The sequence below is a fragment of the Strix aluco genome, chromosome 3 (assembly GCF_031877795.1).
Source record: "Strix aluco isolate bStrAlu1 chromosome 3, bStrAlu1.hap1, whole genome shotgun sequence".
Classification (NCBI taxonomy): domain Eukaryota; kingdom Metazoa; phylum Chordata; class Aves; order Strigiformes; family Strigidae; genus Strix; species Strix aluco.
The window spans coordinates 30,734,311-30,758,690 of record NC_133933.1 but is presented as its reverse complement, the minus strand read 5'-3'; the positions used below and the strand labels follow the sequence as shown (position 1 = coordinate 30,758,690).

The 24,380-nt window shown below is 44.0% G+C and overlaps 1 protein-coding gene across 7 annotated transcripts in view; it reads left to right on the top strand.

The window, feature by feature from the left end:
- The first annotated feature begins 1,060 nt into the window (after positions 1-1,060).
- Positions 1,061-24,380, top strand: part of TRERF1 (transcriptional regulating factor 1) — a 104,691-nt gene continuing 81,371 nt past the window's right edge. For 2 of the 7 annotated variants that reach the window (XM_074817983.1, XM_074817985.1), the window contains exon 1: positions 1,061-1,267. The gene's annotated coding sequence lies outside the window, so the exon portion shown is untranslated. Of the gene's footprint in view, positions 1,268-1,325; positions 1,600-24,380 lie in introns of those variants that run through there. The other 5 variants (XM_074817981.1, XM_074817984.1, XM_074817982.1 and 2 more) reach the window with 4 other exon arrangements.

The window sequence follows — 24,380 nt, the reverse complement described above, 5'->3', positions numbered from 1 at the left end:
CCCTTTCAGTTTCTCTCTTCCCAGCGACAGTTTCTTACAGTAACTTGTCTGTCATTGTCGGTGAGCTTAAACAGAGCACTGCATAAACCGTACGCATCACATCTCTGTCCCCAAGATGCAAAATCCTTCCCTGCAAGGGAGCATTTTGGTGCAATCCAATGCAAATTCTGAGCTCGAGGGAGGCAGGACCGATGAGGTATTTCACCAAAACATTTATGTAGAATTAAAAAAAGAAAAAAACGATAACTGAAGACTACCAGTGGCAAAGATCAGTGACCACAGGAGCAAGTTCCTACAGGGCTCGCTGCATTAGAGAATTAACTTCCAAATTAACCCAGAGCTCGGGAGCCTCCCTGGAGCCGGCGGCAGCCCCGTCAGGGCACAGACCTCCCCGGTGAGAGACCGCCTTTACCGCGGCCACTTTCCTCCCCCGGCGCCCCGGGGCGGGGGGAGGCGCGGGGGGAGGCCCGGCCGCAGCCCCCGCCACCCCCGGCCCCGATCGCTCCCCCCCGGCGCCGGGGGAGACCCCCCCCTCCCCCGCTCCACGGCGGCGGGGAGACTCCCCCTCCCCCAGCCCCGCGGCGGCGGGACCCCCCTCCTCAGCCCCAGGGCTGGCGCGGTGTCGGCCCGCGGCGCCGCTGTCACCCCCCGGCGCCGCCGCCCGGGCGGGAGCGGGAGCCGTCCCCGGCCCGACCGCCCTGCGGCATGCGGCGGCGCCGGGAGCCCGCGGCACCCCCTCGCCCGCCGCCCGCTGAGCCGCGGCCCCGGCCCCGGCCCCGGCCGCGCCGCACCGGCGGGAGCCGCTGACAGGTCGCCGGCGGTGGCCCCGGCACCTGCGCTGCGCTCGCCGCCCTGAGAGGAGGGGCTGCCGGCGAGACCGCGGCGCGGCGGAGCGGGAGGCGGCGGCGGCGCAGGGCCGGCGGCGGGCCCCCGGGGGCGGCGGGCGCCCCTCGCCCTCGCCCCGCCGCGGGGCCGGGCGGCCGCGGCCGCGGCGCCGCCGACACCTTACTTCCTGCTTCGCTACCCGGGGCCAGACCCATCGCGGCGGAGGGATCCCGCCGCCTCCCGCAGCCTCCTCCCCCTTCTGCTTCTGCTTTTCCCCCCCGTTCCCTCTCCCCTCGCTCTCCTGCAAGAAAATAATTTGACAGCGATTTGCTGACACCGGGATTTTTTTTCTTTTTTTTTTTCTTTTTTTTTTTTTTTTTTTTTTTTTTGCATCACGGACTCGGCACAGGCAGCGCGGCGGGCGGGGGAGGCCGTGCCGGAGGTAAGTGCCGGTGCCCGGAGCCTCCCCCGGCGCGGGGCGGGGGGGGTGCGGCGGGCCCCCGCCCCGCGCTGCTCCATGTGCCGCCGCCGGGGTGGGTGCTGCCGCCGGGGCCGGGGCCGGGCCGGGGGGAGTATGTTTCCTGGCGGAGCGATATTTGTTTACAGGATGAGCGCCGTACTGTAAGTGAAGTAGGACCCAGCCCGGGCAGCGCTGTAATAAATTAATATCGCAATTGTTCCCTCCTCGCCGACAGCGACATAAGCCCCGCGCCCGGCCCCGCCGCTCCCCGCGCCCGGCCCCCGCGCCTGCACTTGTTGCAGACTCCACGCCAGGTAGGCGAATGCTTCGCAAGTTTCATTTTTGCAAGAGCTGGGGCTGCGCTGGAAGGAGGGAAAAAAAAAAAAAAAGGGAAAAAAAAAAAAAGTTTGCAGTTCACTTTCGGTCTGCAGCGCCGAGTAGGCGAGGCCCTGCCTGCTGCCTCCTCCTCCTCAGCGACCGCCGCTCCCCGCCGGCCGGCCGCGGGCAGGGCGGGGGGCGCCCGGGGCGGCGGGAGCGGGCTGGGGGCGGGCGCGGCGGCGGCGGGGCGCTGCCCCGTACCTGCCCGGGGAGGGGGGGGGGGGGGCCGGTCCCGGGGCGCCGCGCCGCGGAGGCGGGGAAGGCCGGCTCGGCGGGGCTTGCCGCGGAAGTTGTGCGAGCGGCGGTCCCGCGGTCCCCGTCACGGCCCCCGACACGAGTGGCCGGCCCACGCCCCCCCCCCCCCCCCCCCGCGGCGGCAGCGCGGTTCGGTCGGTGTTAGCAGCGCGGCGGTGCGGGGCTGGGTTCTGCAGCCTTGCCCTGCGGCCGGGGGGCACCGCGGGGTGCGAACTTATTTTGGGGAAACGTGCATTTCTTCTTCTTTTCCGCGGGAGAGGAATGTGCGGCGGGTTGGGCGCTGGCGGGGCGCAGAAGCGCTTCCTTCTTCTGGCCCGTCAAAATATTGGGGGGTAACGAACGAGAACTCTTATCCAGGTCTTTAAATACCAGAGAGGTGATTTGCAAGTAAAATTAATTGGCAGTTAACCAGTTAATAAATGGGTAATGCCTACTCATTCTTCTGCTGACTTTACAGAGTGGTTTTCACGTCTGCCAGTCAACTAGCCAGGCTTGACTAGTCGAGGTGTAAACTTAGCGGGGTTAACACCTTGGTCCAGTAAAATCTGACCTGTACTTGCAGTCCCAGTGCATCAACACAGGTCGTGATTCAGGTAATTACTGGTGAGGTTCATGATTTTTACAGACTAATAGGATAGCAGCAAAATAAATACGATGACCCATAACTAAACTATTTATGGAAAACGTCGCAAAGTGCTTAACTGCTTGATTAACGTTTTAAGCAGGTAATCACTGGGGGGGTGAAGTTTTATGTCTTTGACAGCTATAATTTTACTGTAAGTATGGGAAGAGGGGAGAGTTCACCTGGCAAGCTTGGGCCTGGCCTGCTGGGCTGCTGGGCGAGGCCACCCTGCTGCCTGTACCCGTCCTGCCTGTACCCCGGGGACCTGCCCCTGCCCGTGCTCAGGGTGTGGGGTCACCATGAAGTGACCCGTCCTTGTAGTGTCAGTGTGTGCGTGAGACGTTCCTGCATGTGGTATAGGCAGCTGTTTGCTGTGATCGCTCATCTACTCGGTGGTCTTGTTTGGGTGTTAAATTGGATCAGAATGGAGCCATTTCCTTAATAAGATGCATCTATCTTGAAATAACTCATTTTGCGTTGTTACCCACTGAAGTGAGGGGGTGTGATGTGCCCTGGTTGGTATGTTACCTTTTTTTTCCCTAAGGCTTGTCCAAGGCAGGTATTTAACAACAAAAGTGCTGCTTCATCAATACTCTGTGCATGCATATGCAGCATGGAAGTTACGCTATGCAGCTTTGCTTAAAACAAATAAATATGTTTGTTTAGAATTTAGATAAGTGATTTTTCATATAAATAAAATGTGTTGTATGCATTTTTCTTCTATAACCAGTAGTCTGATATACTTTCCAAAGTATTTAAGGCTTAAATATACCCTACTCAAAAGTTTTGGCGCAAATAAACGCTGCTATGGTCTGTTCCGCTACCATTGATAAGCAGCTTGTGTTTCTGAAGTTGGGAGACTCCAACGAGGAGCTGAACAGCATTGTTGGCGTGGTGGTCAAACCAATGTATCTTAAAATGCCAAAAAAGCTCAAATGCAAGTAATGCGCTTCACTGTGGAAGCTGGCCTGAGTGAAGAGTGGAGAATCGGCCTCTTGGTGAAATGGTAAGGCCGGAGCTTAATCACACTGCTATCAACATATGTCCTGCCATTGGCATCCCTGCTGTATTTGGATAGATTGGAAAAATCCCCTTGTCTTACCCACTTAATTTTCTCAACCTTTATATTACTGCTGATGACCTGTCTCTGAGAATTCTCCCGTACGTATTTGAGACCATAAGGTGAGTTCTCGTTTCAGGTTTCTTTTGCCTTTGGGTAGTGCTCGACTACCCTAGGTAGGAAAAAGAAATAGCTAGATTTTAAACTCAAAACTCTGTTAGTTCTCTTGTTCTGGCCACTTTCATTCTTCCAGAGATATAGTGAGGCTTGCTGTTATAAATTGAGCTTGTAACTTGGCATCTGGCAGGGAGTATGAGAAAAGTGTAAGAGCAGCAGTCCTGTAACGTACTATAGGTTTCCTAAAGCAGTAAAATAATATTTTGCTGTGAATGTTTTTGTCTTATTTTATTTTTTTGTTTGTTCTGGTCAAGTGGGGAATATGTTGCTTAAAGACTTACTCAGCAAAGTGCTCAACAAGGCTCTTCTCTGCCTTTCCCAATACTATAATGAGACAGCAGTAAACTAAAGAAGAAAGGCCCTGGGATCCATAATGTCATCATGAGATTCTGGTGCTGAAAGGTTGTGTCTCCTATGGTGTCTCATAATAACTTGCAAGATAAGGCAGTGTAATTTCAACTTCCTTAGAAATAAGTTGTGTTTTTTTTTTTTTTTTAAAAAGTAAGCAGTGTTTGATAGATACAAATTAATTGTTGATATGGAAACAATTTGTTTCCTCCTGTTGCTTTTTTTTGTGGCTGCATAGCTTCCAATGAAAAATTAGAATTATGATTTTTCTGTCCCTGAAATTAACAGATCCTTTTACCTCTCCTCCATCTGTAATATGTAGGCAGAAGCACCTTTAAGTGCATGTATGAATTCTGCATGGCACGGCTGACACACAGTTGGTTATTTATGTAAGGTGAGCAGCACCAGTGGTCACACTGATGTCCATGGCGCTGCTTAGAGGAGTGCTGTGAAGTTGCTGTGCGTGTGAGTATTTGTAGGGTGAGGAGTGATGGGGCTGCACTAGAAACTGAAAAAAATGAAGGCAGCAAATGTGTTTTGCTGCATATGAAGTCATAAAACCTCTTCTTAACTTGTCCGGCTCTGAGAAACCTATTATTGTAATCAGTTGTGGGGCTGTGAGGGGAAATCAGGCCTTCTAAGATAAAGACAAAAATAGTGCATTCGAATATGCTTTAAGAAAGGCGGCTCTTCCTTCAAAGAGTAGGTCTGATTGTGATTCAAATGAAGGTAGCAACAGTTTTATCAGTTCTGGTTTGTTCTTTAGCTCTTTGCTTGAAACTAAACAGATTTAAGAGATCCATTGGATTTGCTTTTGAGCAGCATGCATTTATGTGCCAAGTTATCTTGTAGAGCTTGGGGGAGTATTTCCCCTTAGGTCTGGAGGTGCTGAGGATGGACTCTTGCACCATCACATCCTTGGTGCTGCCATTGCATGTGTGTCTCTAGGTAGCACACGATCCAGCCTGGCCGGGAGGATGAAGAAGGTAACGCGGGTGGTCGGCGAGTCGTGTCGATGCTGGCTCTTGTTGGATGTTGGTTTCTGTGGGCAGAAGGGAGAATATTTTTGACAGTGGTTTATTTTCTCTATTTCTGGCTTGGCTGTGTCACTCCGTGGTGGTGGGAGTGTGGGCTCACCTGGCCCTGCTCAAAACAGCAGCAGAAATTAAAGACATTGATTTGTGTGCGGAAAACCTGGAAAATGTGCTCAGGTTACAACCTGCTGCCGTAGAAACTAGAAGGCAAATACACCATTTACGTTACTTTCTTCTCAAGAGGAAAATGGTTTGAGGGACACAGGGCATGTTTTTAATGTATGCCCTGTTACCCTGTAATAGGGATTTTTTAAAAAAAGTTTAAACTCTCCATATTAGAGTGGGGATGTTGCAGGGTTTTGAAGGAGGTGTGTAGCATTGGGTATATTTTGAGCTTCTGAGTGAAGCGAGTCTTGTGGTTTCAGCTTACTGTGTAACAAAGAGTAACGTGGCTCACACAAACAGCCCACCTAAGTTTTCATAGTTCACTGATGATTTGCTCTGGAAAGACCCAAAATGCTGATATGATGCAGACTCAAAAGGTAGTTGATTTAAAAAAAAAAAAATTGTTTTTGGTTTGTCTTTCTCCAATTCATATTTCAAATTTTGTTAGAATTTCACACGAATCGCTGATCTTCAGCTTCCCATCCGCCGGCCAGCTGGGCTGGCGTAGGTCACTTTCCAGGCACATGGCCACAAGTGCTGAGTTTCCCTACCCCACCAGTTCGAGCTTTCTAAAGCAGCCATCCTGGGCCTTATCACAAATTTTCTCCTGTCTTTTTAGTTCAGCAAGAAAATGGTTGCTGTCTTTCCCCTCCCTCCCCTCATCAACTGCTCATGCTAAGATTTTTGATAGAGCCTGCATTGTGATATGTCCTTGAAGTGCAGTGCTGCAAGGTTTTGTTTTGCTTTCTTTTTTTTTTCTCTTCATGTTTAGACTTTGTTGCATCTATAGCAAAGCAAGATTGTTGTAGATGGTCTTTTTTGATTTTTTGGTTTTTTTTTTTTTTTCATTTGTCAAAAATGTCATGTTCAGTAATGAGGAAAAGCTCAGACTCGGGTAGTAAAACCTCCAGTTAACCCTGGAGTGTAAAGACTGCGAAAATATGGATTGGGGAAGGATTGACCCAGCAAAACAGGTGTAAGTTAAATGTTAAATTATCAGCATCTCTTTTTTTTTTTTTTAAAAAGGTCTCTGAAGGCGAGAGGTTTTTGTTCACACTGTCTGGCTAGAACAAGGCTTACCAGGGCTCTTAAAGGACAGGGTTCATTTGATTGCAGAATTTAAATCAGATACCTTCTCTTTAAGTGAATATCAAATCCTAAATAACTTCAGCATGGGACTGTGGGGAAAAAAAAGTACCCAACCGTGTGAAGCAAGTGGCTATTGAGTTTAAAATTTTATAATGGCTGAAGTTCTCTGTCTTTTAAAAAAAAGTCATTTGACTCTTAGTTGGCCATAAAAGATGCTGTACAGACCCATTTTTGTCTTTGTTCTCTGCTCCCCCCACCCCCCCATTTTCATTAATGGGGAAGTTTCATTTCCTTTATTTATATATTTTTAGTATATGCGTGTTTGGGGGTGTGTGAGGGAGGATAGAAGGGAAGTCTGATCTAGTTTTTAAATATAAAAGAAAAAACAAAAGCTAATGCTGGGGTGTTTAGAAATGACCTTAAATACATCCTCCCCTTTAAACCAAAAATTCTGCTGGTAAAATAGTGCATATTAGGGGATTGAGGGGTTTTGCAACACTTCTGTGTGGGTAAGAGTCCCATCTGAGTTCCAGTTGTACTAGCAGAAAAGTGTTTTTCCCAGTATTGTCATGCTTCACATGCCAAATCACAACTAGAAATCCCTTTTCCTGGAAGGATCTCTATATCCACTTGAAGGGTTATGCCAATTACAGCTATATTAGTAAGGCTTTTTACTTTGTGTGGTTTTTTTTTTTTTTTTTTTCAATTTTACACTTGACCTAAATAGTAACTTCTTTCATTTTCTTAACAGAACACACAGTACAGTCCTGGCATGTAGTTTGGACTGGTCTGTAGGGTAAACATTGCTGTTCTATGGCACAAATGCATATGGGCACTCTTGCAAGAGTATGATCATAAGTGGGTCTTAGTGAAATGAATGCTCTTAGAGCTTTGCATAAGTTGAAATAGTCCTCTGCTCAGCATGCAGAATTGAATACAATTTATTGGTGAGCAGGAAGTATGTTATGAAGCACGTTATTCATGTGTCCTGTGTAATTTAATTTTTAATACAGTTTTTAATTCCTGTAGATTAGGAAATCCTGCATTATAAACTTGTGAAAGTTTGGAGGCACAAGATAAGATGCTATTAATACTCATTTTGATCAGAGACTCAAGATTATTTACTCCTTTGGACAACATAGCGGTGCATGAAGAAGGAGCAGGTAAATGGGGCTTCTTTGGCAAGAGTCTGTAGCTGCTGGGTGTTGGGAGTAGGACTGCTGCTGGCGGTGCTGCCTGCTGGACTCGTGCCGCCAGTGCTTTGTCCCTGCTGCTACCCTGCAGTCTCTTTTTCTGCTGGTGGAGTAGATGTCCTGGTGGAAGATCCTGTTTGTACCAGAAAATAAAACCCTGACTAGTAAATAGTGTCATTGTTATTTCATGAGCAAATTTGCTAGTTATTTGCTCTTTTTACAATGTTAAGATTTGCATTGTTAGCAACAATAGCAGTGTATTAAATAAAAAAATGGATGCTGACCAGTCTTTAAATGGTTCACATCTGCCACAAGTATGAATACTTAGAAGACCCTGCATAGCTAAACTGAGCTTTCTTTTCCCCAAAATGGAGGCTGCCAAAGCCCTGAAATATTTATGATACTGACTTAGAGTTCCGTAAATATCTTCCCAGTTGCTTCTTTTTGGCCTGCCTCTTTTATGTTTCGTTTCGTCCTGAGCATCAAAGCTGGGCTTACCTTGCAGATAGGTGGTGGCCTTTGAGTTGGCGACACGCTACCTTCAGCAGGGCTGAGAGCTGCTGTTGTGCTCTCTCTGGAGGCTGAAAGCATCACCTTTGCAATGGCTCCTAGGTCACAGTGGGACGTTAAATAACTATGAGCTCTGTGGCCATTACCAGAGCTGTCTCTGCTGAGCACAGGAGGCTGTAGTCACCTGAACCACAAGTTTATGCCATGTATAGCTCAGTGTTGAGCACAGCAGCTTTGTTCCTGCTTGTGCCCCTAATATATTGGGGGGAAATGGGAGGAAGCAGTTCAGAGGCTAACTTGCTAGCTTGCTTTTAGGCGTTTTATTGGTTAGTTTTTGAAAGCTTATATTCAGTGTTGCAAAGAAACCCCTATGTATTTTGATAAAGCAAAAGAATGGTTAATGTTAATCTACATTGAATGGTGTGGCTTTGCAGGAGCGTTGTTACTCTAGCTGTCTCTTTGGCCTGCTGTGCAGTTTGAATTCAAGCAAAGGTCTCCCACGTGGTTATTTGCATGTGTCCTCCTATCTCTGTTTTGTATCTGCAATTTCAGTATGTGCTTCCAGAATTATTTTTGTTCATTTCCAATCATTCTTCAAAGATAACTGGCGAAAACCAACAGGCTGGTTGTGATTTTACAACAGTAGAAGGTAGACAACTTTGATCTTCTTGTTAAATGAATTTTCTTCATGTGTGGGCTGGGTGTGTAGTGTGTTGATTCAGTTTTTATTGATCAGTGTAAAAACGTGAATTCAGCATCACAGCAATGATAATAAACAAGTACTTGCAGTGATAATCTAATGAGTTCCTGGCAAAAATAAGGCAGAACACCATCTCGGAGATTGACGTGCTTTAGTGGTGAGATGCTGAACAAGGATACTTTATATAAAGGATTGAGTAAAGCTGTTTGAAGTTCTAACTTTCTTTGGCAACACAATTGCTGCGAGCAGTAGCATGCCAAGCAGGGCAGGCATTTGAGTGTCAGAAATGGCATTTTTGCTTCTATCTGGAAGGACTTTCACCCTCCTGATCATGCCAAGATAAGACAGATTGTAGGAACCAGGTAACTGCTTTGTTAGAGGGTATTGCTGAACATAAGTAGTGAAGCACTAATTACCTTTAAGTCCTCAGCTGTAGAAATGCCTAGTGAACCATCCCCATTGTGGTGGGTTGACCCTGGTTGGATGCCAGGTGCCCACCAAAGCTGCTCTTTTCACTCTCCCTCCTCAGCTGGACAGGGGAGGGAAAAATACCTAAAAAGGCTTGTGGGTTGAGATAAGAACAAGGAGAGATCATTCAGCAAGTACTGTCATGGCCAAAGCAGACTTGACTTGGGGAAGTCAGTTTAATTTATTACCAATCAAATCACAGTAAGATAATGAGAAATAAAACCAAATCATAACACACCTTCCCCACATCCCTCCCTTCTTCCCAGGCTCAACTTCACTCCCAATTTCTCTATCTCTTCCCCCCAAGAGGTGCAGGGGGACAAGGAATGGGGGTTGTGGTCAGTTCATCACCTGTTGTCTCTGCTGCTCCTTCCTCCTCAGGGGGAGGATTCCTCACACTCTTCCCCTGCTCCAGTGTGGGACAGTCCTCCACAAACTTCTCCAACATGAGTCTTTCCATGGGCTGCAATTCTTCATGAACTGCTCCAGCGGGATCCCCCACGGGGTCACAAGTCCTGCCAGCGAACCTGCTCCACAGGGCCACAACTCCTGCCAGGAGCCTGCTCCAGCGTGGGCTTCCCAGGGGGTCACAGCCTCCTTCAGGCACATCCACCTTCTCCGTTGTGGGGTCCTCCCCAGGCTGTGGGTGGAGATCTGCTCCCCCATTCACCTCCATGGGCTGCAGGGGCACAGCCTGCCCCACCATGGGCTGCACCACGGGCTGCAGGGGAATGTGCTACGGCACCTGGAGCACCTCCTCCCCCTTCTTCTTCACTGACCTTGGGGTCTGCAGAGTTGTTTCTTTCACATGTTCTCACTCCTCTTTCTGACGGCAGTTTTCTTTTTCCCCTTCTTAAATACAGTATCCCAGAGGCACTACCACTGTCACTGATGGGCTCGGCCTTGGCCAGTAACAGGTCCGTCTTGGAGCCGGCTGACGTTGGCTCTGTCGGACATAGGGGAAGCGGAGGCTTCTAGTAGTTTCTCACAGAAGCTCCCCCCCCCATTGAAACCTTGTGTTTCAATAAGCCTGCATGGCAAAGCATCAGGTACAGAGCGAGAGGAATGGAGGGAGGTTACTAAATTAGCAGACTATTTATGTCTGGAAAAGTGAGATTCCTATTCATAACTATGTTAAGCCCATATTTCTGAGTATGGTAGGGACATGTCTCCATTTAAGGTGGCAATAATTCCTCTAAGCCAAAATGTTTGCAGAAGTGCCAGCAGGCAGCTTGTCCCTCTTTTTGCATGGATGCTGTGTGTTTCCAGGACTGGAAGAGGCTTCTCAGTTGTGGTGATGAGCAGTAATTCTCTATATTTTTTTGTCAGATAAGCTTGTTTTATGCTGTCAGAGTTCAGTAAATTGGTATTTAAGCTGCATGGATCATGATGAAAAAGTATTGCTGCTGCCTGCATGTGTTTGGTAAAAGTAGAAAATGAGAAGCAAAATTTTTCTGAAGTGAGGAAAAGTGGTTTTTTTAGGACTATGAAATTTTGAAAGAGCTGGTTCATAATGAACTTTAATACTTTTAAAAAGTTGCTGCTATTATAATGAAAAAGCATGAATAAGAGAATATGCCTTGCAGGTAAAACGAAAAAAGACTTCGCCATTTATATGCTTGAAAACCAAAGATGCATTGCAGAAGATGAATTTTACCCTTCATTTTGCTCGTAGTAAAAAATTAGTCTTTGAAGTTAAAAACAGCTTTAGATTTAAAGAAATAATATGCCTGAAAAGGGAGGTGCACAGAAAAAAGACACTGGGTTAAGTGCTGTTTTGTTAATGAAAAGAACGTAAGTTAAGCCAAATGTAGCTGCCTGCATAGTAAGGTACTGCTTAACATGAGCAGGGATGATAAAATAAGGTCCTAGCAGACTTTTATTTCAACCATTTCCAACTTTCAGAAGAAATTTTAATCTGGATGTTGAATGCAAATATATAAACGATAGACTAATACCACAGAATTACAATAATTTATGAAAGAAGTTATACTTTCATGCTGGAAGTCTGTCAGCATACGATCCCTAGGCTAAATACTTGATCGTTAGTTAAAGTAGGGGTTCATTAAAATAACATGGGCTCATCTGGTTTTAAGTAGGCGATGGTCCAAAAGTAATAAGGTTGCTGTGCAGACGTTGTGGCAGTGGCGCATAGATTACTACGTAAAGCTGGTTGATGGAGAGATGTCCGTTGGATGAAGTGTGCTCAGTATTGGGCCAAATTTCTCAATTTTTAGTCATCTGTAGCAACGCCTGCTTATATTGTAGTCAGTTGAGCTACCTGTGTGACTGTTTGAAAGAAGGTGCAAGGTTGGATCTGTATATGAATGCAACTCTTTGCTGTAATTACTTTACTCTGTAATAATTGTATTCTTCTACTTGAAGAATCGTAATTACAAAGTGGATGATAGGGTTCAATTATGTACAGAAAATCCTTACGTTTAAGCCCCACACTATCCTTAGCATAAACAGCTTTTTTTTTTTTGTTTTTCCAGGTAGAACTTTTACTTTCAGGTTATTTCTGGAAAATCTGTACTGCTAATTATGTAAATTGCAAGAAACGAAAAAAGAGAACACAAGAGCGGGGCATCTTATTTTAGGCTTCAGCAAATGCAAAGTCATATGTGGCCATTCCAGCTATCTATAGTATGTGACTGTGTTATTCTGCTACTGCTTTTGTTACTAGTAAACCAGATCACTTAAACTGGGCATTTCTTGCAGGCTTTGTACGATCAGATTGCCAAATGTTAGAGCTGGGAAGTTTTTCCAGTAGCAGGGTCAGCTTATGCCCCCTAGAGAGTCCCTTCCTGCAGGGCTCCTTCCTTGCATACACAGAAGTTTCTCACTGAAAGAAAATGTAGGGCTTTTTTTTTTTTTTGGTCTATTTGTTTGTTTTTATGCTTTTGTGTAGGCAAGTCTGTGTTTTCTAGGTCAATCCCGTACAATAGTTTTTGTACCTGCACCTATTGCCTATTAAGGCAATAAGAAGCTCTCCTTGAATGAAGGGAAGGCAGATTTCAGATCTGCCTGCAGATCAGAGAGAAAGGAGAATGGAAGAAGCGGTGTTCGAGTGAATGAACAAACTTTCAAGCTGACTCAGTGATATGCATACAGTATACGCTGTAAAGATTAGTCACCACTTACTGTAAATCTTTCTTTATGGTGCTTGGTAGGCATGTGCCTCTATCAAGCTACAGTTAGTGAGCTTTGTAGACTGGGAATGCAGGTAAATGTTATTTCCACAGTATTTTCCCACTCAACAACAACATCAAGACCCACTGAGACCTGAAGACTTGTAAATGACTGAGCTAAAGGCAAAAGAAGTCTTTCAGTTATCTCATGGTGCTGCTATCTTAATCTGTGAAACTCGTAGGAAAGTGAATAAATTATGCAATAAGGTGGTGGTTTTTTTTATTATTTAGAAACCTGTGCTTACATGTTATTAGTGCTGTTCTGCCCTGTCCTGTGCAGGTTGGTTTGATTTTTGGTTTATTTTTTTCATTTCAAGCTGCATTTGTGTAAAATAATTTGCATGATGGTAACAGAATAACAATTACAGGGAAGGATATTCATCTGTTGAAAAACTTTTCATTTGCCCAGCAGAAACTTCAGGAAAAGTACCCTCCAGGTTGAATTTTCTCATATATGTTCTCTAGTTCTAAAATTATTTACTGGCATAATAGGTAGGCATAGCAGTTAAAGCAAAGTTTGTATTAAGGAGTTACTTTTTGGGGGGGAGAAGTGGGGGGTTTTTTTAATTAAAAAAAATTTTGTAAAAATGGTAAAATTATTTTGCAGCCTTTTCTGAGTTACCCAAATTCAGTAGGTTGGGGTTTTTTTTTTGTACTTTTAAACTCTTCTTTCAGTGGTTTCTTCTCTGTTTGGCTGAAGTTTATTTTTTTGTTAATTTAGCAATTTAGCTGGGCATTTTTTATAATGCTTAGATACCCTTTCTCTCTGATCTTCACCTGGCTTGCTTAGTTTTTTTAATCTGTCCTTAGAAAATTATTAATTTCAGCCATAATCATACCAAAAGTCCTTTAGAGTTGTTACAGCAAGCTGGTGTTGGTTTTTTTTTTTTGGTAGTTTGTTTAAAATTACTTCCTCCAAAATAAAAAAACCCCCAAACAACTTGTTGAAGAGTGAGAACCAGACTCTCCTGGCACGGCTGGGTGGGACGGTGCTGAGACTGCGTGCCTGTACAAGTGGTTTGACTCGTTGCTCTCCCAGTGATCTGATCCTGTCATAGGCTTCGAGTCCTCTGATGAGCAGGAATGAAGGCTGAACTCAAAAACTTAATAATGCTTTATCTCACACTGTTTATTTGAAATGGAGGCCAAGCAATTTGCATATCTCTGTATCTTGGATCTGAAAAAAAGATTTTTTTTTTTTTTTTCACTAGCCTTTGTGTGGAAATGACATCACAGCTTATGTCAGCCATGCTAAATTCAGAGGTTTTTCCCCTCCCTGTTGGGTTATTAACTGAGTATTAGCTCTATGCTGTGAGTCTTCTCTTGCTGACTGTGGTACAATAACTTCATCATACAAAATTCAGGGCATTTACAATGAAGAAAACTAAAGACCTGGTCTAAAGCCCTTTGAAATTGGTGGGAATGTAACTTTTTTGCACTGCTGTGCATGCAGCCGGACTGGGTGACCTCCTAATGCCATGTTGTTCCTGGGAGCGTCAGTGCAGTGTAAACAAGCAAGGGATGGCACGTTGTCTTTTGCTGGATCTGTCAGTGACCAGGTCTGAAGTTTGCTACAGTGCATCATCACACGGGTATGTCCCCTCAGCTGTGCAGGTTTAAACCCCCTGCCCTTCTGAGACTGAGTAGGTTTTTGAACTAAAGCTCTTAGGTTGTGCCTGATATGTCCCATATGCAAACCTGAACTCCGTGGCAGGGAATAGAGTGCCTCATCTCTACCAGAAACACCAGGGTTTTGGGGCTGCCCTTCTGGGGTTGACTCTAGAGTTGCAGCTGTGGCAAAGTGTAACATGGAGGCATGGGGGTTTCCTGTGAGAACCTGAGGAGCTGGGGGGAGGGAAGCAGAAATCAAATTAAAGTTGACATTTTGAAAAGTTGATTGCTGCCTTTTTTAATCATAAAGCAATTTTTAAAGTAAGTTACTTCCCAGAGGAAAAATAAATACATTAAGAAAAGGGGGAAATGTGACGTGGAATTTATGCATTTGAATGTAGCAGACTTGGTACTGTGATGGTAGTGGTACCAAATGTACACAGAGACAAAGAAAAAGATAACAAATGTCCTGACTCTACTCTTGCTAAATTTCCAGCCATAATGTCCTATATGCAGAATGGTTTTTTTTATCTTTACAATTTTGGGAGGTCTGAGACAGTGTAGGACTGATCCCAATTCAAAAAAAATACAGCGAAGCAAACCCACCCATCACCGCAGTGGACGTGGAGAGATTTCCCTTCTCGTCCCGCCTTGCATCAGACACCCTCTGCCTTGGGAGAAAGGCGAGGAGGCCTCTGGGTGCCTTCAGCAGGAAGGCTTGCAGGAACAGCTTTGGATCGGGCTCTTGGCACATGAAAGCTATGGATATCCATTTGACCGCTTTGTCTTTTGGTTTTTATGTCTCTTCTGGCTCAGCTCTTCTGTAGCAGTCGAGGAGGAGGGGATGGAGAGGGAAGTGCTGAGGGGTGCCCTGGGAGGGCACGTGTTGGTGTTACCCCATGTGCGTGTGTTTGAGTGGTGGGTGCTCACAGAAGCCGTGGAGGTGGCCTGCTGAAAAGCGCTGGTGAAATTACTAGTCCCTTTTAGAGCTTGCAAGGAGCACTTCGTCGCTGTAGTTATTTGTACAGCCATATGCTATTCCTTTTTCTTACATATGTTCTCTGATAATTGTCAGTAGCAGGTGCCTGAGAGCTGAGGCGGAGCAGTATTTAAAAATCAGACTCTTAATGGGGATAAAGAATCATGTGAGTTTAGTGCCAGCAAAAAGGCCAGGTTGAAACCGTTGGCCTCTGAAGGTTGTATTCCTTGCAGAGCAACAGCACAGTTCGTAGCACTGCTGGTCCTTCAGCTCCACAGTTCACCTGCAGAGGTGTGACCTTCGAGAAGGAGTCAGGAGGTCTAGTTTTGGGTCTTGTCTATCTGGCTTGGCTGAATAGAGGAAAAAGCACCAGCCCTTCTGATAGGTGCACCAGCCCACAGGCACTGTGTTGGACTGTGGCGCACCTGCTTGGTGACTTAGGTGGTATGGGCTGGTTGGAGATGTGACATGAAATCTCTAGATTGGTTTCTCCCACTCTTTGACACCACCTTTCCCTGTATGTTTGTCGAGACCCGTGAGCTGTTCTGGTTGTATTACTGGTTGCCGTTGCATTGCATGCATATGTATTAAGTACCCATTGTTTACTACTGTGATAGTAATTGTTGATCTTGCATCTCCTTTCATCATCTGAAGAACAACCACCAAGATGAAGATGTGGGGAGACTCGTAGTTACTCTGGACTTGGAACGATGCAGCTGTGTACACTGAAAATCATTTCAGGGCACTGCATGGCCAGAATCCCCCAGTATCCCTGATACTGCTGTCATATCATCTTCACACCCCCACAAATGGCTCTATAAATTGCCATTCCTTCTGCGTATCAGTTGGGGAACTTTATAGCTGGATGTAACAGATTTCTAGGAGACTGACAATTCAGAAGTATCTTACATTTCAGAGTGTCAGGGAAGACATAATGCCCCTAACATTCTTTTTGTGTGGGGTTTGTTAGTTGTTTTTTTTTTTTCTTTTCTGGTAAAGAACTAGTAAAATATAGAGCACATATGGAAATGGCAGACGTTGTTGGGTTTTTGAATTTTTTTTTGTTGTCCTTGTTTCTAAAATTAAACACACAGGAGTTTGCAAGATCCTGCAAAGAATTCAAACGATATTGCACAGTCATGTGTTCAAGGAGTCTTTTTAATCCAGTCACATATATAGTGAACAGATCCAGATTTTAAAAAAATATATATTCCAGTAAGGAGAGATGAACCAAATGGGATAAAGACAAAAGACTGCTAAATATCTATGATTTTATTTATTAAGTTTAGGATTTGCTACTGGCATTCTGTTGTGTTTCCTTTTTTTTTTGGTTGTCCTTCATGGTTCTTCCCTGTGTAAGAAAGAAACCTGTGGTATCGGCTGTTTTGCTTATCCCTTACAAAATGTTGGTAACTGAAAATTGGATCACACAACCAAAGTAGGTCCCTCTCTGTGTCAGAAAACAGTGTCTTTTGTGTGGGTGGGTTATGAATCCATTACACTTGTATCCATACACATGGGTAGTAAGTTTTAATTCTGCCACTCTGTGTTTCTGTAGTATGTTTCTGAGCTGGATTGCAGGATGAGTAGTGATCTCACAGCTTGACCACAAATGCACTTGGTGATTTTCACACAGGCAGAGCTGGTTACAGAATTTGGGTCAGTGGGACAGTATCCTGATGAGCTGTCTGGCACAGGACCCCGTAAGACCAGCTCACTGTATTAACTTGTGCTAGGTCTTGCTATATATACCATAAAAAAACTTTCTTGAATGTTTTTATTTCCGCATCTCCAGAACCTAGACCTTGAAGTACTGCAGAACTTTTTGAGATAATGTTGACGGCATGTCCTATACCACTTCAGAGCAAGTGCTATTCAAGTCACACACTGAAGTCAAGTTTATGCTTTGTAACTGAGAAAGAGGTACAGAAAGTGATATAACTGTATATTTTTTTAATTGTTTCTGACAGTAAATTTAATAAAGAGGTCTTGAAAGAGATACATATACACACAGAGAGTGCAGATCTGAAAAGCAATGAACACAGGCATATATGCATTATGTTGCAATTGTTTTCCTTTGGGGGTTTTGTTATTGTTGTCCCTTTCACAAACTCTGAACCTGCAATTTTTCATGTGCTGTTCTTTGGCCCTCTCTGCTAGAGAGGCTCAATCTGTCATGTTAAAAAAATCAATAAGAATTCTAGAGGTTTATTTATAAAGTAGAGCATGGAGAGAGGGTGCAAAAATTCCATTAAAATGGTAGTTTAGCGCTAGCTACATCTCTTTGGGACTAAGGTCCAATATTTTAAACTATTAAAATTGTTACAAGAGTGCTTTTAAAGTACCACAAATCACAGTAAAGCTTTCTAGTTGAAACTTGCCTTTATATAGTGCACTAGAATTCAGCTTATATATGTTTTTGGAATGTCTGATGCTGCCCTCAAATACCATTTTAGCATCCATTTTAGAGGTTTATTATAGTTAATAATCTTACAGGTTTATGCTCAAGTGAAAATATGCGGATGTAAGAAGTCAATTTATTTTCCTTCAGAAGTGTGAGTGTACGTATGCCTTTGTGCAGATGCAGCTCTGAGAAGATTAATTATTTCTGAGATGTCTATAGGCCTCTAATGTAATTCATCAGGATTGCCTGGCTTGGCACGTGCTACTTCGTTAGAGTAACTTACAAATTCAGATGGCTGTAGGTTATTTTATGACATAGCAGTTTACACCAGTGACGTGATGGTCATCTACTCCATCTTTCCTATACAAAGAAATAAATGTGTCCTTCTGCTCATAAATGCGATGCTGAAGAGTTTATGGGATAGTATCTGTATTAAACCTCTGAAATACCAGAAGCAGTGTACCTGAAGTGTAAGCTTTGCCTCCCCCCAGTATCTTTCTGACCTGTTTTAAATAGCTGAAGAGGATTGATCTTGAAACAAGTTACAAATACAAATGGCATTATATGGTTTTGTGTTGTATCCTCTTTTATGCTGGGGTGAGGAGAATTATTTCCAATGGAAATACCCTTTATTTACTTCCAAAAAAAAAAGTAAACTCTTATTTGGGCAAGAAATGGTCTGTGTGTTGGGGGATTTGTTTTATGGTCTCTGATGGAAGCATGTATAACTTGAAAGATGAGGAAACTGCATGGAACTGACTCAAAAGCAGGCTTTTCCATCTCTAGGAGACAGCACAGACCATTGGAGAGTATGGCTGTTGGTGGAGGCTGTGGGAGCAGGCTACATAAATGAACATGAGAGAAGGCAAAAGAGAAACTCCAATTCACTAAACATTTGTGTGTGATATATGTGCCCTGTCACATAGTCATATCCCTGCATGCAACTGAATAACCCAGTCCATCATTCCCACATTATTCATCCATTACTTTTTCCGTTTCTTACTAATTCACAGTCTAGTTCTACCTTACTTCTTGCCGTCATTGCTTGTATGTTTTCCCTTTTCCTGGCTGTATGAAGTTGGAGTAAAGTAATAATCCCAGAAAGCTTAAAAAAAGCAAAGCTATTAACATGGACCTTTCACTGTTAATTAACATTTGAAGTTTCAGAGAAACAGACCTATGTAATTACTGTGTGGTTAAAACTGTGGAAAACTCACACTAGTGCTTGGAAAGTGGAGACTTAGTTGTGTTACAGAGCTCTGAGCAGGAATGATAAAAATAAACAAGTGATGTTAATGAGGATAAAGGAGTAGAACATCAGTCAGGAAGAGGGAGTTTCCTGTGAAGCCTTCATAATCTGGAGTCAACAGTCCGCCAGAAACCTGGGTTGTGGGTGGGTTAATCAGGTTTGACCAAATTGTGATTGTTGCCAGCTGATGTTGGCATCCCTGCTGGGTTCTTCTGCTTAGGGCCCCTCTTTCTTCCTCCTCCTCCTCCTCCTCCTGGGTTTGCTGTGGCTTGGGAAGGAGCAAATTGGCTCCCTCATCTCTTGGTGTTGTGCAGTGCTGCTGTGCCCGGACCTATGTAAAAAGCCAAAAGGTAGGGAGGGAAGTTGGATGGGAGGTGTGGGAAGAGACAAATGAAAGAAAGTAATGTAGGCTAGTGCATTAGGCTGAGGTCTTTGGAAGGCATTTGTTTAGGGCAGTGGTGTTGAGGTTGCTCAAGGTAATTTAGGAACTGTGATGTCTTTGAAGGAGATTGAGGGTCTCCTCTCCTTTAGCCATCCTGGAGCCCTCAGAGCTGTTGTGGAAGTTACTCCCTGACTATATCTCCATTGGCAGAGCAGCTGTCTGCCAAGCTTTTAACGCTCTGTAATTCTGCTCTGTAACCAGTCTGCTGGTTTCCATTTCTCCTCGTGCTCTCAAGAGATTGGCATCTTCTTGGCCTAGCAGAAGGCCTTTCTGCATGGTTTTCCCTGTGTTTCTCAGGGGTCTTTTTTTACTCCTTTGTCATCCTGAGTGATGTGGAAGTGTGGGGAAAATTGGGGTTTTATTAAACATTTCCACTAGGATATGGCTGCTGGGCCCTACGTATGGCAATGTGTGGTGTGCTGCTGCTCCAGGAGTGTGCTAAGAGTGGGTCCCTCTTGGTAACAGCCACTCCTTTGCTCAGGTCCTCATCTTTCAGCAGCGAGGGCTAGATTCTGGGTTGCTGTCACTCCTCCTTTTCCTTCCGTGCCCATGTTGGTAGCGTCTCTGTTCTCAGTGGTGGGACATGTGGTGGAGGATGTGGGACCCGTTGGCTGCAGAGAATCTCGGCAGCCTCTGAGGCCCAAAACCCCACCATCTGTAAGGTATGGTCATGTTGGAAAGCTGGACGGATCTGGCAGGGCAAACAAAGTGGCCTCTGGAGGAAAACTTGATGCTTGTCTCCTTGCCTGCAACATTGACCTTTTGCAGGTAGTGGTAAAATTTTTGTTGTTGCTGTTGAGCATTGGTGCTGTCCTTGAGGACAGCAGACTTGCAAGGTGTGCCAAGGTGGCACTGCAAACAGCCAGCACGTACTTTGTGTAACTGGTAAAATCTCTTGGATTAGAGCTGAACTGCTCTGATTTGGCTCAGGGTCATCCCCAAAATAAAGCTGCTCAGGTTTGTCAAAGGGGTAGTTGCTGATTGCTTTAGCTTCTAAAATTTCTTTGGGGAGAGTGCTGCCTTTTGCTGGCTGCCTGTGGGGTGAGTCCAGTCAGACACTTATATTTCTTTGCGCTGGGGTTGGGGCATGGACTAGCACTTAAAGAAATCGCCTGTTCCACCTAGTGATTTTTTCCTATTATGGTGATCTGGGACATGGTGATGTCCCCCTTTCTTTATGTGGAAGGGGGGGAAAAAAAGGAGCTCTTTTTGTGGGTTTGCCATAGGCAGGAGGTGGTGTGTTTTAGGCTGCTCTGGTTTTTTATGGGTGTGGATGTTCTGATGATCTTCCTGAGATGAACTGTACCATGTAGGTGCTGGTGACTGGGAAGGACTGTCCTGGTGGCCTGATTCCTTCCAGGTTTGTGGTCTTATTTTTGTAACAACTTCTCTCTGAGACACTTCAAGGAATCACTGTTTAACCAAACGGGTGAAACCATGTGGTTTTGGCTTTGAGGAATTTCCCACCAAATCTGTTGGTCTTGCCCCTTGTTCAGGCGGTGCATGAACACCGGTATTGGCCCTCTCGTGTGCCTGGGGCTGAGCGAGGAAGTGAGGAAGAACTCTCTTGCCTCTTCTAATTTTTTTTTGGCACAACGGAGGAAGTGGTAGATACCAATCTTCCTCTCTCACACATCCTTCCACGCGCATCTTGCTGATGGCCACCCAAACTGTCCCCTAGAGATGCTACTCTATCATGACTGATTTCCTGGCTTTTATTTTGAAAATGCAGCTATCAAAGTTGCACAGATCAGCTGGGGCAAGTTCCAACCTCTTTTGTACATGAAAACCTAGAAAGCATACTTGTGGGAAAAGGTGTTGGAGATGGGTTGAGTTTTTTGGTTGTTATTTTTTCTGTGATTTGAAGAAAGGGAGGGCAGTAGTGAATGTGAGGATTTTAATAATTTAATTGGTGTACCTTGATTTCAAAATCAAGGCTAAGTGCGTTGGAAGTAGTAGATGCAAACTCTGCCAGGTACAAAGACTAACCAAGGCTGTAACAGTTAAAAGTGTATACAGATGATCCACCTGTGTAATAAACACTACCATGTCTATCTTCTGCTGTTTATACTGATATTTTTGTTGGTAGCATTTTGTGGACAGCACTATTTATGTGACTATGTGTGTTAGACATAACTCTGTTGCTTAAACTTCCTTGGAGAAATATTTTAACTAATATATGTACAAGCATGTGAACTTAGCCATTTCTTTATGCATTGTTTTCCCAGCTATAAAAATGTTCCAGTTAAGGAAAATATTAACTTTTCGCAGCAAGTCAGTACTAGGGAGAACTATTTTGTGTTTTGTTGTGTTGTGTGGTTTTTCTTTGGGATGTGTGTGTTTTCTAAAGAAGAACGCCAACTGAATAAAAACCCTTGCTTGAAGTATTGGTGATTTGGTAATGTAAGGTCAGATATTTATATTACTTATTGTCTGCCACTTGTTTAAAAACAAACAAATTCTAGTATGCATTTCATGTATATATATGACTGCAGATGTTGTAAAATACAAAGCACAGAGTAGAACAGAAGTAAGCTCTAATTGTAGTAGATGCACTGAATTAACTGAGATGCCTAGGGAAGTGAATTTAGAAAGACAGGAATTGGGACAGGTCCTTCCTTTATCAGCAGTTCTAAAGTCAGTTATCAGCTAGAAGTAAATTTTTAAGGCTAGTACAGTTTCAATATCTGAAAACCATTTTTACCAGGTTTTGCATTTATTGTTGGAGCTGTAAATAAATGCAGAATAATTTTACTGAGCTCCATGGAGTTTCTGCAGATCGGCATCAGCCCGACAGTTCTCGGAGTCTAGCCTGACTTCCTCCTCGGCTGGAAAAGCTAACCCAGTTCTTAAAAACTGGGAAACTTGCTGGGCATTAATGTTAGACAAGTGGGTTCTTGTGTTGTTGGGGATTTTTTGTGTTTTGTTTTAATTGGAAAAAAAAATAATATTTTTCAGACAGATTGTTTCCTAGGAATGCTGGGAGAAATGGTTAACTAAGGAGTTTCCTGTCAGCAGTCTTAGTCCCAGTGTTTGACTCCAAAAAAGCGAAATACAGACACCCCCTGCAGCCTCTCAGAAGCCTGCCCGAGCCCTGCACACAGCCTCTGCCCTCCTGCGGCCACCCCAGCCTGAGCACCCCTGAGGGGAGTCTGGAGCACAGAAAACTTGGTGGTTTGGTAAATGAAGTAAAGAGGAAAGTCAAGTTCCCACTGTTTCACTGTGGGAACCAAGAGAGAAGCAACAGGGTTGGCTGTATGTTAGTCTAAAAACAGAGTTAGGAACTTCCTTGGCTGGTATGAACCCAGTTTTTTTGCAGGGAACTGCTTTTAGATTGCCTGGCTCTTTAGCCAGAGAGTCAGTTACCTAAAGTAACATTTTTGTTAAAACCTTGCCCCATTGTAAAATATTTGAAGTTTAAAAAAAAAAAAAACAACCCACCTTCCCCCCCCCCCACCCCTTTCTTCCTCCTTCTTTAAACTCATCTCAAAGATCTGACAGCAGGCTGTGAAATGGTTGTGACACTCACTATCTTGACTCAAGCCTGTATCAGGACTCCACTCCAGGGAGTGCAATCATCCGATAAGCAGACTAGTCAAACACGTCTTAATTGCTGCATACTCGATTTAGATATTTAGATGCTTTCTGGGGCCTTCTCTTAGCAGGGTTTTGCAGGATTGGGACGGTCAATTAGCTTCTCCATACACTGAGGGTGACGCTTGGCTGAACAGAGTAAAGAAAAAAATTAGCATACATGCTCATAGAGACATAGTAAATAGGAGCGCAGTTCACCTTTTATTTTAACTTCTGGCAGTGCAGGTTTTATCGAATTGCTCTTAGAAGAAGCTTGGCAAGATGTGAAACAGACTTATCCCAACTTCCTTGGATGATTCCAGCACTGAAGTGCTGCGGTGCTAGTCCTGTGATTCGTGGGTTAAGAAAAGTAAAGCAGGACAGCAGGAAGCGAGGATGTAAACTGTACTTACTTCTCAGAGGCAGCAGGAAAATAATGACATCACTATTTTTTCAGACTTTGAGCAATCTTAAATTTATGTAGCTGTTTTCATCATATCTATTTCATAAAGAAAAATGTATTCTGTAGTGCTTGATGTGGTCATATTCTTAACTTTTTACAGTGGTGGTTTATACAGACATGGTAACTGCTTTGAAATGGTGTTTGTTTTATTACAGACCTGATTAGTTAGGAGGAAATGGAATTACAAATTTTAATAACAACAAGTACTGGCAGTATCTTTTTTTTTTCCTTCCCTATCCATTTAAATATCTTCTCCTTCCTTTTGTTTCTTTTTATGTGAAGTCTGTGCATGTTATCCACTGAAATAGTAGTATGTGAGACAGTTGTAATTCAGCATTTTGTGTAGTAATCCATTTCAGCAAAAAAAGGGCTGTGAAACTTTTAATAAAATGTCAAACAAAAAAAAAGTTCTAAAAGTTCTGGCTCTGGAATCCCACTTCTTTCTTGTGAAATTTTTACTTGGTGTAATTCTTTTCAAGAGGTTCTGCTGCTTTCAGAAAAAAATGATGCTCAATGAATATCATGGGATAATGCAGAAGCCTTTGTAGGATGTGCACTGACCTACCTAAGAAACCCAAGAGAGTTAATTACAACCTTTCTTAGTCTACATGTAAATGCACTTTGCAAATGTTTTTCCAGAATGTGAACCAGTTACATTTTGGAATCTATACCTCTATGGAAAATGGACTGTAAAAGAGATGCCTATTTCAGGCAATTTTTGACGAGTTCAAGATTAAAAAAAATATTATAGCATATTAAATTATTAGGCATCTTTACTAGGGTGTAAGGAAGATTTATGCTGTAATGAAATATTGCTGAAACCCAATTTAGAACTTGACAAATCTGGTTTTATAGGGCTGAATTATAAGGGATACCTCATTATTTGAGGGGAAAACTTTTTTATTGTTATTTTTGGCACCCTGGTCTCCTCTTTGCTTGGGCTGTACTCTGTAGGAGCTGCTTTGGGCAAGATGTCTCAGCTGTTCCTTTTTCAAGGGAGCTGTGCAAGATGAAGTCATAATTAAGGATCACATCCTGGCAAGCCTTTCTTACCACATGTGGTCACTGATTTTAAGTTAAATGCAGTCCTCCTTGCTCCTCTGGGTCAAAAATGTAGGTCTTCTTAAAAGCACAGACTTCTACTTTATTGTCAGATTTTTCTTACTGATAGTGTATATCAGATA